This window comes from Neophocaena asiaeorientalis, unplaced genomic scaffold (genome assembly GCF_003031525.2).
Source record: "Neophocaena asiaeorientalis asiaeorientalis breed wild unplaced genomic scaffold, Neophocaena_asiaeorientalis_V1.1 scaffold523, whole genome shotgun sequence".
Classification (NCBI taxonomy): Eukaryota; Metazoa; Chordata; class Mammalia; order Artiodactyla; family Phocoenidae; genus Neophocaena; species Neophocaena asiaeorientalis.
Window position 1 is genome coordinate 807,036 of NW_020175436.1, and position 17,246 is coordinate 824,281.

Below are 17,246 nucleotides of genomic sequence, written 5' to 3' on the forward strand. Positions count from 1 at the left end.
ACCTTGCCAGATTCACTTATGTAGATTTTTTAAAAGTTTTCTACGTAGTCATGTCTGCAGATTATTATTTATAATAAATGTTTTATTTTTTTCCAGTCTTTCCAGTTTTCCTTTCCAACGCCTTTTATTTCTTTTTCTTGTCTTGCTGCACTGGTTAGACCTTCCAGTATGATGGTGAAAGGAGTGGTGATATCAGACACATCCTTGCCTTGTCACCAGTATTAGGGGGCCAGCATGCAGTCTTTTACCATTAAGTGTATCAGGTGTAGATTTGTGTAGATGGTCTTTATCAGGTTGAGGAAATTCCCTTTTACTCCTAGTTTTCTGAGAGTTCTTAATTATGAATGGATGTTGGATTTTGTCAGATGTTTTTTCTGCATCTATTAAAATGATCATCGTAAGGGTGACATGGTGAATTACACTGATTTTTAATTGTGGAACCAGTATTTTTGCTTCAAGGTTCATGAGAGATACTGATCTCTAGTTTCCTTACTTTTTAATGTCATTGGTCAGTGTAATGCCTCATAAAATGTTTCCCTCCTCACCTATATTATTGAAGATTGTAGATAGAATTCATACAATGTCTTCCTTAAATGGTGGGTAGAATTCACCAGTGATGCCACTTGGGCCTCCTTATTGAAAGGTTGTCATCTGAATTCAATTGTTTTGAAGACATAAAATTACACACATTATCTATCATTTCTTAAATGAGTTTTGGCAGTTTGCCCTTCAAGGAAATTGTCCATTTCACCTAAGCTGTCACATTTATGAGCACAGTTATTCATAACATTCTCTTATCTTTTGTCTTAGTCTGCTCAGACTACTTTAACAAAATACCATAAACTGGGTTTTCATTTATTATTTCATAGTCAAACAAAGAGTTATTTATAGTTAGAAAGTCCTTCTCCAACTTAAAATGAGAAAAAGTTATTCTATGTTCATTTTTATGTTTGATGGTTTTATTATGAATCATTTTATTCCTTCATTGCATTCTCATTTCTATTAGTGGTGTTCTAATTCTGAACTCCATTAAGGTTATAAGAGGGAAAAATTGTTATAGGTGAAGTATTCACTCCAAAATATCAAATAATGTGCCCCATTAGCATTAATTAATCTTGATCTATATACATCAATAATTACTTTATTGCTTAAAGGGAACTCAAATGTCATTAAACCAAACTCCTCATTTGAAAGATGACACAATATAAAATTGTTCTGTCGAGGGTCACATTAGCTGTGAGTCACTCTACAAAGAGAACTGTAATATATGTCCCTTTTGAGAACTGAAATGTATTATTTTATTATTCTCTGAATCTCTCAGCAGAGTCCACGGAATGAAGAACCATAATTTGAAGTTTTCCAAGTGACATTTTGCTTCCTCACAGCATCTTTGAAAATGTTAATTTATTAGCCCCAATCTAGATCAAACTCTTGCTGCCCACAGTTTACTTAGTAACGCCTGAAAGAATCCACTGATCAGGTTATGTAGTTGTTACCTTAAGTGGCAAAGAACAAGGTGGTTAGGATGTGGTGTAATGCCACACCTGGAACCCTGCCAGTCTAAGAAAATATTATAAAGTTCTTTCCTCCTCTTAGCCTCCCTTCACTCTCAACTGGCAGCAAACGATGACCGATCTTGCAGAAAAGTTGATCTGGTCACTGGATGAGAAGGCCTCTCAACAGCTCATTCTTCGATTTATTCTACCATGTTTACTTACTTCTCTTCCTTCTGAAACTACTAAGTTTACACCTCTGCTTTAGACTTAGGGCCAAAATAAGGCAAAATTATTTGTAATTGGGTATGATATGGAATTCATACTCAATATAATTAATAATTATCAAATAGTTTGCAGAGTACATCATGGTTTATGTAGCGCTCTTAGAAACATCCCATTTGATCCCTACTATATCCCTGAGATAGTGAGAGAGGGTTACTATCCCTGTTCGACCCTTGATCAGGCTCAGAGAGGATGTAACTCGCCCAGTGTCTCACCACTGGTAAGGCTGGACACGGGACCCAGTTTTTCTTACTCTGGGTCCCATGGTTTTTTGTGCTACGTTACACACAACGCCTCTCTGAGGTTAAAGACATCTGTATTTTTACTTAATTTCCATTTTATAATGGTAGCGACGATGATGATAATTGCACTGTACCAAGGATTTTACGTAAATTCATTTTCTCAGAGTAACCTGCCTAGAGCTACACAGCTAGTGAGCACTACCCAGCTGGTCATCTCCAGAGCCCACAGTCTCACCACTACTTTAGACTGCCAGTGAAGAAAAAAAAGTCCATCCACAGTTCTACCTCTCCGAGATCATTTGTTTTGCTTTCATATATACAAAACATGGAGTGCTATTCATACTGTTCTGTAAACTATTTTCACATTATGACCCACATTTTCCCATCACTGATAAACATTTTCATTTTTAATGACTGTATTACAAGGTATACCATTGCGTATTAAACTGACTTTATTGGCCACATCTAGATTTTTTTTTCTAAATTTTTTGTTGCTAATAATGCTGCAATGACTATCCATGTACAGACTCTTTGATTATTTTGTTAGGCCGATTTCCTGAAAGTGAAAGTTCTAGATCAATAGACTATATTTAAAATTTGGATACACAGTATCCACCAGAAAGGGTGTAGACAAAGCTTTGTTAGTGCCACAAGCTTAAGATCCTAATTTATTTTTGTTTGTTTCTTTTGGCCCTGCACCGCATGGCTTGTGGGATCTTAGTTCCCCCACCAGGGATCGAACCCAGGGCCTTAGCAGTGAAAGCTCGGATTCTTAACCACTGGACCTCCAGGGAATTCCCTTAAGATCCTAATTTAGATATCAGTATTACAGGTGCCAAAGCAGTTCCCCAAATTGTGGATCAGTATGTCCATTTCCTGACTGATTTATATCATTTGGTCCTTATTTTTCCAAAAGCAATAACATTGCAGAGTTCTCAAACTCGATGAAACTTCAGGGATCAAGGCAAAATATTTTCTGCATGATAACAACTGTGGCTCTTTCTCTTGACAGGAAAGTAAAACTATAATTTGAGAGAAATCATTCCCCGGATGAATGCATGGGCAGCCAGCATTTTTTTTTTTTTTTTTTGAGCATTTGAAAGGAAACCAATCCTTTCCTACAAGTCAAATGCTAAATAATTACACCTCATAGACTAAACTTCGCATAACCCCATAACTAATAAGTGGGAACTCTGTGATTAGTAAAAAGTTCTGAAGGAAGGGTGCCTGGCAGTGCAGCTGGTGTGTCCAGGTGGGATCTCTGTAAATCTGGGGAAAGAAGAATCTGGCCCAACTGGAGCCATTTTTCTAGACAGTGCCTTGGAGGCCAAGAAACTAGATTACAACCAGAATACACTGGCCACTTCATTCACATATGTGTGAAAATGGAAAGGGAGCATAGTAGCGGTGAGTTTGTACTTTGCAGTCAAATGGTTCTGGGTTCGAGTACTAGCTCTATCACTGTCATCTTGTGTATGGTACTTCGCAAGTGTCTCAGTTTTCTTATTTGTAAAATAGTAATAATACCTAACTTGTAAGATTGTTGAGAGAACTAAACAGAAAATTATCTATATGAGGTACCTATAAAGCCTGGCTCATATTAAGTACACAATAACTTTAGCTGCTATTGTAAATGTGTGACACCACCTTCTACCTGATGTATTAGCTAACTGGGTTTGGATGAAGGCAATGTGTATACATCCACGACATACAGTGTAGTATCTACAAACACTTTGGCACCTAGACCCAGCTTAACTCACACGTAATATACAAATGTCCCCTCATGGTAAATAACGTTTTACAGTACAGACTCATCTTCAGGCCTTCCCCCAAAGTGGCCCCGGCTAGACCACACGTCCTACCCCCCTAACTAGGAACTCACTTGCATGTGGCTTTTCTCATCATAATAAGTATGGAAAAGGGACATTTACCAGGGCAGTTGGGAGTAATTCAGGCTTTCCTCAGTAATGTACATTGCCTTCACTGAAATCTGCTTCCCTACATCAAGGAAACCCTAATGCAGTTTACCAAGTGCTAAAGAACAGGCCGTCGTCTCTCGCCCCCTTTTCCTCTTCTAGAGCTCCCGTCTGGGCCTTCTGCTGCCCTTCTCAGGCCTCCTGCCCGTGCTCTGAGCATGCCAAGCTTCTGACCATCACAAGGCTGCTCCTTTATGTCTGCGTTCAAATGTCTACTCCTCAGAGAGCTTTCTGCGGACTAAATCGAGTCCACATCCTTCAGTGAGTCTTAATCACCAACCGCTGACCTTCTATTTACTTCTTGGTGCTTGTTACTATCTGAAGTTATTTCAATCACACACTTGATAATTACCTGTCTCGCTACTGAGATAGGAAGCTACAATAAAGAGGCCTTCTTAGGTGCAGTGATCTGGATGCCAAAACATGCCTGGCACTTGAGAAGTGCTCAAAGAATATTTTATTGAATGACTGAGTGAATACATCCTGGCTTTTTGATTAGTCCTCTATAACCTGGCTGAAGCTACTCAATGTATCTAAGCTTCAGATTCCTCACTGGTAAAATGATACCGATAATGATACTTAAACTCACAGGGTGTGGTGAAGATCAACTGAAGTAATTTCCGTGGCAAACTTCCTGGCATTTAAACAGTAGCTATTATGATGTTGGCATATTTAATGATGATGTGATATCTTGTATTTATTAAAGGAATAATAATGTATTTTCATTGGATATAGATTCTAGGTAGACTTTTTGCTTTCAGCACTTTTAAGAAATTCCAATACTTTCTGCCTTCCATAGTTTTCAATGAGGAGTTTGCTGTTTTCTTATCTTTGTCTCTCTGTAAGTCGTGGGTCGTTTTTTAGCTATCACTTTTAAGATTTTCTCTTTATCACTTTTTTTTTTGGCCACATAATTATGATGTGCCTTGCTATGATTTCCTTCATCGTTTTCCCATTTAGGGAACCTACAAAAGAACTGTAGGACAACTATGTATGTAGGTGTAACATACACAGGTCATAACAGGAGGGGAAAAAAGATATTTGAAAAAAATAATGACTAAGAGTTTTCCCCTAAATTAACGTCAAATACCAAATCACGGATACAAAAAACGCAGAACACCAAGCAGGATAAAAGCAAAACAAGGGCTTCCCTGGTGGCGCAGTGGTTGAGAGTCCGCCTGCCGATGCAGGGGACACAGGTTCGTGCCCTGGTCCGGGAAGATCCCACGTGCCGCGTAGCGGCTGGGCCTGTGAGCCATGGCTGCTGAGCCTGCGTGTCCGGAGCCTGTGCTCCGCAACGGGAGAGGCCACAGCAGTGAGAGGCCCGCGTACCGCAAAAAAAAATCAAAACAAAACAGGGACTTCCCTGGTACTCTAGTGGTAAGAATCTGCCTTCCAATGCAGGGGACAGGGGTTTGATCCCTGGTCAGGGAACTAAGATCCCACATGCCACGGTGCAACTAAGCCCACGTGCTGCAACTACAAAGACCACGCACTCTGGAACCTGCGCGCCACAACTAGAGAGAAGCTCGCAGGCCACAACGAAAGATCCTGCGTGCCACAACAAAGACCCAATGCAGCCAAAAATAAATAAAATTGAATAAAATTTAAAAAGCAAAACAAAACAAAATAAAATGACACCAAGGCATATCGTTTTCAAAGTACAGAAAATCAAAGATAAAGAAAAGAATTCTTAAGAAGCTAAAGAAAAAAACACCTTATCTATAGAGGAACAAAGATAAGAATTACAAGTGACCTCTCCTCTGAAATCATGAAAACAAGAGGAGAGTAAAATATTTAAAATGTTGAGAGGAAAAAAAATCTAGAATTCTGTATACTGTGAAATTATTCTTCAAAAATGAAAGAGAAATAAAGATTTTCTGAAACAAAAATTGAGGAAATTTGTTCCAGTAGACCTGCCTTGCAAGAAATGTTTTTCTTGAGAAAGAAAATGATATAGGTCAGAAACTCGGATCTACAGAAAGACAGGGAAAGCATTGGAGAAGGAATAACTGAAGGTGAAATAAAAAGGTATTTTTCTTATTCTTAACTGACTTAACAGATAACAGTTTGAACAGTTTTGAACAGTTTGTTCAAAATAATAATAATATCAACGATGTATATATGCTCACCTGTAAGTGAAATAAATGACAACAATAATACTAGAGAAGGGACTTCCCTGGTCGCACAGTGGTTAAGAATCCGCCTGCCAATGCAGGGGACATGGGTTCGAGCCCTGGTCCGGGTAGATCCCACATGCCGCGGAGCAACTAGTGAGAAGCTCGTGCACTGCAACAAAGAGCGGCCCCCATTCGCTATAACTAGAGAAAGCCCACGTGCAGCAACAAAGACCCGACACAGCCCTAAATAAATAAATAGATAGATAAATAAATAAATAAATAATACTAGAGAAGGGATGGAGGAATTAGGATTATTTTGTTATTATAAGTTGCTCATACTACCTGGGAAGCAGTACAGTGTTATTTGAAAGTAGATCTGAATTAATTGTAAATGTATATTGCAAACTCTAGGGCAACCACTGAAAAAAGAGGGAAAAGGGTATAAATGATATGCTAAGAAGACAAAATGGAATCATATAAACTGTCCAATAAAATTACATAAGACAGGGCTTCCCTGGTGGTGCAGTGGTTGAGAATCTGCCTGCCAATGCAGGGGAAACGGATTTGAGCCCTGGTCTGGGAGCCTGCGCGTCTGGAGCCTGTGCTCCGCAACAACAGAGGCCGCGATAGTGACAGGCCTGCGCACCGCGATGAAGAGTGACCCCTGCTTGCCACAACTAGAGAAAGCCCATGCACAGAAACAAAGACCCAACATAGCCATAAATAAATAAATAAATAAATACATTTGGAAAAAGAGTTATTCAGGTATTTACACATTACTTAAAAAAAAAAAATTACGTAAGACAGGAAAAGAGTGGAAGACAAAAATAGGAAGAACCTGGGCAAAAAACAGAAAACAGTAACAAGCAACAGCAATAATAAAGAATGAAATCATGCCATTTGCCGCAACATGGATGTATCTTGAAGGCATTATGCTAATTGAAATAAGTCAGACAGAGAAAGACAATTACCATATGATCTCTCTTTTATGTGGAATCAAATAAATAAATAAATAAAACCAAGCTCATAGATACAGAGAAGAGACTGGTGGTCACCAGAGGCACAATACAGGGGTAGGAGAAATGGATAAACTGTTTTTATTTCTTTAGTTTAAATAAACTGAATAAAAAGAAAAGAAAATGGTGACAAATGTGGTAAATATTAATCCAACTATGTTAATAATCACTTTGAACATAAATGGCCTAAATGTGCCAAATAAAAGACAGAGATTGTCAGAGTGAATCAAAAAACAGCACCCACCTACATGTTACCTACAAAAAAGTTTATTTTAAACAGAAAAACAAACATAGATTAAAAGTAAAGGAATGGGGACTTCCCTGGTGGCACAGAGGTTAAGAATCTGCCTGCCAATGCAGGGGACGTGGGTTCGAGCCCTGGTCCGGGAAGATCCCACATGCCGTGCAGCAACTAAGCCCGTGAGCCACAACTACTGAACCCACTCTCCTAGAGCCCATGTTCCGCAACAGGAGAAGCCACCGCAATGAGAAACCTGTTCACTGCAATGAAGAGGAGCCCCCGCTCGTTGCAACTGAAGAAAGCCCGTGTGCAGCACCAAAGACCCAACACAGCCAAAAATAAAAAATTAATTAATTTTTAAAAAAGCTTTTTACTTTACAGCTAGAACTGCAAGGAGAAACAGATGAATCTATTATTATGGTCAGAGATGTCAACACACCTCTGTAAGAAATGGACAGATTAGACTGGCAGAAAACCATTAAAGACATAGTGGAAATCAACAGCACCATTGTTCAACTGGATATAAACTGCTTCATGCAAAACCACAGAATACACTTTTTCTCAAATTCACATGAAACATTCACCAAGCTAGATTACATTCTGGCCCTAAAACATACCTTTACAAATTTAAAAGAATAGAAGTCATATAATAGCTGCTCTCAGTCCACAGTGGAATTAAATAGCATTCAATAACAGAAAGAAGCCGGAAAATCACAAAAGACTCAGAGATTAAACAACAAACTTCTAAATAACACACGGGTCAACAAATAAATTTCAAGAGAAATATAAAAATATTTGACCTAAATGAAAATTAAAGCATAAGTAATCACAATCTGTGGAAGGCAGTGAAAGCAATGCTTTAGAGACATTTATACTATTGAATGCATGTATTAAAATAAGAAGAAAGATCTAAAATAAATAATGTAAGGTCCCATCTTAGGAAACTAGAAAAAGAAGAACAAATTAAGTCAAAACTACACAGAAGAAAATTAATAAAAACTAAAAGAAAAATCAATGAAATAGAAAACAGAAAATTGATAGAAAAAATAAAAGAAACAAATAGCTAGTTCTTTTCAAAGATCAATGAAATCAATCAACCACTCACTACGCTAATTAAGAATAAAAGAGAAAGGACACAAATTATTAATATAAGAAATGAACGGGGAACATCAATACAGATCCCATGAACATTAAAAGGAAAATAAAGGAATGTTATGAATAACTCTCTACTTACAAATTTGACAGTCTACACAAAACGGATGAATTTCTTGAAAGATAAGATGTGCAGGGGCTTCCCTGGTGGCGCAGTGGTTGGGAGTCCGCCTGCCGACGCAGGGGACACGGGTTCGTGCCCCGGTCCGGGAGGATCCCACATGCCGTGGAGCGGCTGGGCCCGTGAGCCATGGCCGCTAGGCCTGCGCGTCCGGAGCCCGTGCTCCGCAGTGGGAGAGGCCACAACGGTGAGAGGCCCGCGTACTGCAAAAAAAAAAAAAAAAGATGTGCAAAAATTCACACCAGAAGCGACAGGCCATTTAAATAGGCCTATATCTATTAACGAAATTGAATTAATAATTAAAAATCTTCCAAAACATAAAGCACTAGGCCACGATGGGTTCACTGGTGAATTATAACAACCATTTAATGAAGAAATCATATTAATTCTCTAGAATCTGTTTCAGAGGATAGAAGCAGAGAGGATTCTTCTTAATGCATTCCATGAGGCCAGCATACCCTAATACCAAACACCAAACTTGGGGTATCAAATACCAAAACCAGACTAAGACATTATAAGAAAACTGCAAACCAATATCTCCCATGAACATAAACTTAAAAATCCTCAAAAGTTATTAGCAAATCAAATCCAACAATGTATTAAAAAAAGTATATACAACAAATAAGTGGGACTTATCCCAGGTATGCAAGGCCAGTTCATTACAAGGCCATTACATTAATAGAAAATCAATTAATGTAAACCATCACATCAATAGGCTAAAGAAGAAAAATGAATCTAGACACAGACTTTACATCCTTCACAAAAATTAGCTCAAAATAGATCACAGATCTAAATGTAAAACATAAAACTATAAAACTGCTAGATGACATAGGAAAAAAATCTAGAAGACCTTGCTTTTGGCAATGACTTTTTCATTGCAACACCAAGGGCACAATCTGTGAAAGAAATAATTGATAAGGTGAATTTCATTAAAATAAAAAACTTCAGCTCTTTGAAAGACACTGACAAGAGAAAGAAAAGACAATTTACAGACTGGGAAAAGATATTTGTGAAAGACATATCTCATAAAGGACTGTTCTGCAAAATATACAAAGAACTTTTAAAATTCAACAAAGAAAACAAACGATCAAATTTTTAAAAAATGGGCCAAAGACCTTAACAGACACCTTCCCAAAGAAATTATAAAAAGAAGTAAACTGTCACTATTTGCAGATGACAGACATTGCACAGAGAAAAAGCTAAAATCTCCACCAAAAAGCTACTGGAGAAGTAATAAATGAATTCACAAAGTTGCAGGATACAAGCTTAACATACAAAAATCTGTTGCTTTTTTGTACACTAATAACTATCAGAAAGAGAAAGCAAGAAAATAATCCTATTTAAATCTCATAAAAAATAAAATAACTAGGAAGAAACTTAACTACGGAGGTGAAAGAGCTATACTCAGAAAACCATAAAATACTGATGAAGGAAACTGAAGACGGTACAAAGATGAAAAGATATCCTGTGTCCTTGGATTAAAATAATTAATATTTTTTAAATGTCCATACTACCTAAAGCAATCTGCAGATTTAATGCAATCCCTATCAAAATACCCATGACATTTTTCACAGACCTAGAACAACTAATCCTAAAATTTATATGTAATCACAAAAGACCCTAAATTGCCAAAACAGTCTTAAGAAGAAAAGAACAAAGCTGGAGTTATCATGCTCCGTGACTTCAGACTATACTACAAAGCTACAGTAATCAAACCATCATGGTACTGGCATAAAAAGAGACACATAGATGAAAGGAACAGAACAGAGAGCCCAGAAATAAACCCACATACTTATGCTCAATTAATCTATGACAAAGGAGGCAAGAATATAAAATTGAGAAAACACAGTATCTTCAATAAGTGGTGCCAGGAAAACAGGACAGCTATATGTAAAAGAATGAAATTAGTACATTTCCTCACATCATATATAAAAAACAAAAAAACTGGAGAGGATTGGTTCAAGATGGCGGAGTAGAAGGACATGCTCTCACTCCCTCTTGCAAGAACACCAGAATCACAACTAACTGCTGAACAATCATCGACAGGAAGAAACTGAACCCAAAAGGAGAAGAGAGAGAGAAAGGACTTGAGAAAATATTTGAAGGATTATAGTCGAAAACTTCCCTAACATGGGAAAGGAAAGAGCCACCCAAGTCCAGGAAGTGCAGAAGGTCCCATACAGGATAAACCCAAGGACAAACACACCTAGACACATAGTAATCAAACTGGCAAAACTTAAAGACAAAGAAAAATTATTGAAAGCAGCAAAAGAAAAACGACAAATAACATACAAGGGAACTCCCGTAAGGTTAACAGCTGATTTCTCAGCAGAAACTCTAAAAGCCAGAAGGTAGTGGCATGATATACTTAAAGTGATGAAAGGGAAGAACCTACAACCAAGATTACTAGGCCCCGCAAGGATCTCATTCAGATTCGATGGAGAAATCAAAAGCTTCACAGACAAGCAAAAGCTAAGAGAATTCAGCACCATCAAACCAGCTCTACAACAAATGCTAAAGGAACTCCTCTAAGTGCAAAACACAAGAGAAGAAAAGGACCTACAAAAACAAACCCAAAACAGTTAAAAAAAAGCCACAGCAATCAGAGAAGAAAAAGAAATAAAAGGAATAAAAATTGGAAAAGAAGAAGTAAAACTGTCATTGTTTCCAGATGACATGATACTATGCATAGAGAATCCTAAAGATGCAACCAGAAAAGTACCAGAACTAATCAATGAATTTGGGAAAGTTGCAGGACACAAAATTAATGCACAGAAATCTCTTGCATACGTATATAGTAATGAAAAATCTGAAAGAGAAATTAAGGAAACACTCCCATTTACCACTGCAACAAAAAACCTAGGAATAAACCTACCTAAGCAGACAAAAGACCTGTATGCAGAAAACTATAAGACCTACCTAAGCGGACAAAAGACCTGTATGCAGAAAACTATAAGACACTTAATTATAAGAAATTAAAAGAAATTAAAGATGATATCAACAGATGTAGAGATATACCATGTTCTTGGATTGGAAAATCAATATTGTGAAAATGACTATACCACCCAAAGCAATCTACAGATTCAATGCAATCCCTATCAGATTACCAATGGCATTTTCTACAGAACTAAAACAAAAAATCTTAAAATTTGTATGGAGACACAAAAGACCCCAAATAGCCAAAGCAGTATTGAGGGAAAAAAACGGAGCTACAGGAATCAGATTCCCTGACTTCAGATTATACTACAAAGGTACCTTAATCAAGACAATATGGTACTGGCACAAAAACAGAAATATAGATCAATGAAACAGGACAGAAAGCCCAGAGATAAACCCACCCACCTATGGTCAACTAATCTATGACAAAGGAGGCAAGGATATACAATGCAGAAAAGACAGTCTCTTCAATAAGTGGTGCTGGGAAAACTGGACAGCTACATGTAAAAGAATGAAATTAGGACACTCCCTAACACCATACACAAAAATAAACTCAAAATGGATTAGAGACCTAAATGTAAATCTAGAGATTGTCATACAGAGTGAAGTAAGTCAGAAAGAGAAAAACAAATATCGCATATTAACGCATATATGTGGAACCTAGAAAAATGGTACAGATGAACCAGTTTGCAGGGCAGAAATTGAGACACAGATGTAGAGAACAAATGTATGGACACCAAGGGGGGAAAGCGGCAGGGGGGTGGGGGTGGTGTGATGAATTGGGAGATTGGGATTGACATGTATACACTGATGTGTATAAAATGGATGACTGATAAGAACGTGCTGTATAAAAAAATAAATAAAATTCAAAAAAAAAACCCCAAATGGATTAAAGACCTAGATGTAAGACTAGAAATCATACAACTCCCAGAAGAAAACAGAGGCAGAACACTATTTGACATAAATGGTAGCAATATTGTTTTGGACCTGTCTCCTAAGGCAAAAGAAACAAAGCAAATTAAACAAATGGTACCTAATTAAGCTTAAAAGCTTTTTCACAGCAAAGGAAATCATAGACAAAACAAAAAGACAACCTCCTGAATGGGAGAAAATATTTGCAAATGATATGACCAATAAGGGGTTAATATCCAAAATACATAAACAGCTCATACAACTTAGCATCAGAAAACAAGCAAAAAACCAAACAACCTAATTAAAAAATGGGCAGAAGACCTGAATAGACATTTTTTCCAAAGAAGATATACAGACGGCCAACAGGCACGTGAAAAAATGTTCAACATTGCTAATCATCAGAGAAGTGCAAATCAAAACCACAGTGAGATATCACCTCACACCTATCAAAATGGCTGTCATCAAAAAGTCTACAAAGAACAAATGTTGGCAAGGATGTAGAGAAAAGGGAACCCTAGTACACTGTCAGTGGGATTGTAAATTGGTGCAGCCACTACTGAAAACAATATGAAGGTTCCTCAAAAAACAGAAAATAGAAATACCATATGATCCAGTAATTCTACTCCTGGGTATGTATCTGAAGAAAACAAAAACACTAATTTGCAAAGATACATGACCCCAATGTTCACAGTAGAATTACTTACAATAGCCAAGATATGGAAGCATCCTAAGTGTTCATCAATAGATGAATGGATAAAGAATATGTAATGTACACACATATATTACTCAGCCATAAAAAAGAATGAAATTCTGCCATTCGCAACAGTGTGGATAGACCTAGAGAGTATTTATGCTTAGTGAAATAAGTCAGACAGAGAAAGACAAATACTGTATGTTATATTACTGTATGTTATCACTTATATGTGGAATCTAAAAGATAAAACAAACGAATTTCTGAAGAGCTGATTTCTCATCAGAAACTACAGAGGTAAGAAGATAGTAGGAAAATACTGAAAAAAGTGCTGAAAGAAAGAACTACCAACCAAGAATTCTATATCTGGCAAAACTATCCTTCAAAAATGAAGACGGAATTAAGACATTCCCAGCTAAGGAATGAGGGAGTTCATCACTAGTAGACTTTCAGTACATTAAATGCTTAAAAAAAAAAAAAAATCCTCAGGCTGAAATGAAAGGTAACTCAAAGACTTATGAACCCCAGTAAAGGTAAGTACATAGGTAAACATAAAACCATTGTTACCGTGGTTCTGGTCTGTTAACTCCTCTTTTTGTTTCCTATATGATTTAAAAGAATAATGCATAAAATAGTAATTATAAGTCTAGGTTAAAGGGCATACAATGTATCAAGACATAATTTGTAGCAATAACAACATAAAAGGGAGCGAAGCTATACAGGAACAGAGTTTTTCTACGTCAGTGAAGCTATGTTGGTATCAATTCCAACTTCACTTGACCCTTCAACAACATGGGGGTTATGGGCACAGTTGAAAATCCATGTATAACTTTACAATGGGCCCTCTGTATCTGAGGTTCCACACCTGCGGATTCAACCAACCACGGATCATGTATTATTATAGTCGTGCTTATTGAAAAAAAAAAAAAAACCACATACAAATGGACCCGTGCCGTTCAATCCCATGTTGTTCAAGGGTCAACTGTACATTGCTATAAACTTAGGATGCTAAATGTAACCTTCATGGTAACCACTGAGAAATTATAATTTGTTGCCACATAATTCTTCACAGTATTCTCTTATTCATAGTTCTGTCAAGTTGGTAGTAAGGTCCCCACTTTCACTTTTGATTCTAGCTATTTGCTTCTTCTCTTTTTCTTGTCAGTCTAGCTAAAGGCTGGTCAATTCTGTTGATATTTTCAAAGAGCCAACTTTTGGTTTTGTTGATTCTCTCTGTCGTTTTACTATTTGCCTATTATGTTTATCTCTGCTATAATATTTATTATTTATTTCCTTCTGCTAGCCTTTGGTTTAGTTTGGTCTTTTTTCAGTTCCTTAACTCATAAAGTTAGGCTATGGACATGCAGGTAAATATTAAGAGAGAACACGATCTTCTAAAAAAGTGGGTAGGAGAGGGAAAGGAGGAAGAAGGGGCATTATACTAATTTCACTATTGTTCCTTTCCGAGCATTAAATGAAACCATCTAAAGAAATGACCGAATTATATAAATATGCAGTTATAAAGGCTACTAATTGAACAAAAATTAAAATTTCTAGGTTATATGATGAAATACATTGGAAAACAAATAGGGCCATAGTGAAAGATATTTTAAGATATTAACTGGAAAGCACGATGTAAAATAACAATATTAAATCCAATTACATGTGAACTATCAATAAATGTAAATGTGTTAAACTGCCCTATTAAAAGAAAAAGAAATTCTGATTACATCCTAATGCAAAGACTGCTTTTCTGCAGTTAACAGGTGACACACCTAATAGAAAGTGATTCAGAAAAGTAGGAAATTAAAAGAGTGGGTAGAAGTACATCAAAATGTTGCAACTGAACAAAAACAACAATAATAACAATAATAAAAACCAGAATCATGATTTCAATAACAGACAAGGTTGGCCTGAGGACACACTTACGACCAATTCATAATGATAAAGACACAGTATGAGCATCTATGCATCAAATAATGAAGCCTCAATGACAAACGAGATAGAAGAAATAGAAACATATCAGGAGTGGGAAATATTGACCTCTTGAAATCCATAAGACATAGAGAGGGGGGAAATATAAAAAGCTTAAATGACATTATTACTAAGGTAGTACAATAGATACATCAGACCTGCTGCCCTGAACACAGAAACCATACCTTCTTTTCAAATACTCATGGAACTTTCCCCAAAAGGAACGATGTATTACGCTTCAAAGAAAACCTAAGAAAAATCTCCAAACTAAAAATAGTACAAAAATATACTCTGACCAGGGAAAAATTCTTAAATACCTAAATAAAGAAAGCAGGAATGAAATAAGCATCAAATGTAAGAAGTTAGGAAAAATGAGACATAACTAATGAGCATAGGGTTTCTTTTGGGGGCGACAAAAGTCCAAAATTAGACTGTAGTGATGGCTGCACAACTCTGAATATAACAAAAAACAGTGAACTGTGAACTTTAAATGGATTAACTGTATAGTATGTGAATTATATCTCAAGCTGATTAAAAAGGATTTAAGAATCATACAATTAGGAAGAAGGAACTGGGTTTAAAAGAGCCAATAAAATAGATTAACCATTAGGTAATATAATCATGAGAAAATACAGTCCAAATAACACAACATAAGAAATAAAGGTAACATCCTACAGAAACAGAGCTACCCACTCCTGCAAAAAACAACCCCACTAGGTCTGGATGTTTCCTTAAGGGAAACAGAAAATTAATTTCAATTTTACCTACTTAAGAACATAGAAAAGGAAACTTTCTATGTTTCTTTAAAAAAATGAGTATAAGATTATACTAAAACTCAAAAAAGTTTATGAAATGTTTAAGATCTTTTTAAAGAACACCTTTTAAAATTTTTTAATAAAAATAGAATGAGGGATATGTCTGAATGGAAGACAACTTTGTATGTCAGTCATCCCCCCCAAATTCATCCGAAGAGTAATTAAACAAAGAAAAATTTTAAACAAACTTTCTCTAATAGTTATCTAATAGAGCTACTGTAGAGAAACCTGAAATGCACTCCCATTTTTGTGGGAATTTAGAATGTGATAAGGGTGCAATTTCAAATCAGGGTGGAAAGGACGACTTAAAAATTAATAAATACTGTTGGGTCAGTTGGGAAGAATTGAAGTTAAGCAATTTACACATACAAGAATAAGTTTCAGATGGATTAGGGGTATAAATATAAAAATTACACCTATAAGAAAATTAGGAAAAATTATAGGGAGTAGATTCAAAATCAAGGTGTGAGGGTATTCCCAAGCCATATAAAAATAATAGATCTCATTGCCTGAAAATTTTAACTTCAGCAAAGTGAAACAGGTTAAAAGACAAATGAGAAAAATAGATGTCACACAAAAACGAAACCAAGGAAACGATAAAGACATGGAGAGAGGAAGTAGGTGGAACGTTTAGGAACATAGTTTACTGTCACCAACGTAAAGGAAACATGGCTTGCCATGTCAAGTCCCAGAAATGGGTTAAGTGACGGGATGTGGGTGATAATTTTCTTCTCTATGTTTTCCTGAAATTTTCCTTTTTTTTTTTTAACAATGCGTGTTGTTTGTAATTAATTTTTTTTAAATTGTTTAACAACGAAAAAGTCTGGCCTGCCTTACATTGTTCACTGGCGTGTGTGTTCCACCAGCTTTATTTCAGTTTTATGACGGGGAGGCACGGGGACTTTTGCTTACTTTGTGTCACCACGATACCTATTACAGACTGAGTCCTTACAGATATTAAAAAAGAAATGCTCACGTATTGGAAAAATAACGTTGGTCCTGTAGGTGTGGGAGACCTGCGTGCCAGCACCTGAGGGCCTTGCACTTCCTCATTACACACGTCTCCCCATCCTCTACCCCACTTCCAGCCACATACCTCACTCCATCCGGCCGGTACAAATGACAGGCAGGAATTCATTCCTGGCGCGCGCGGCAGCGTGACTCCCGCGTCTCCACGTCTGTCGCTCGCCTGGGAACGCCCCCGCCCCGCCCCGTCGCTTGTTGTGTTGTCATCACGTGGCCGGGGCGGGTCCTGACGTCAGGGCCAGGGG

The 17,246-nt window shown here is 37.0% G+C and overlaps 1 long non-coding RNA gene across 1 annotated transcript in view; it reads right to left on the reverse strand.

The window, feature by feature from the left end:
* The window catches only part of LOC112414999 (uncharacterized), a 30,301-nt gene extending 21,555 nt beyond the window's left edge, over window positions 1-8,746 (reverse strand). Inside the window, exon 1 of the long non-coding RNA XR_003006253.1 lies at window positions 8,608-8,746. This is a non-coding gene — a long non-coding RNA (uncharacterized LOC112414999). The remainder of the gene's footprint in view (window positions 1-8,607) is intronic.
* Window positions 8,747-17,246: the final 8,500 nt, after the last annotated feature.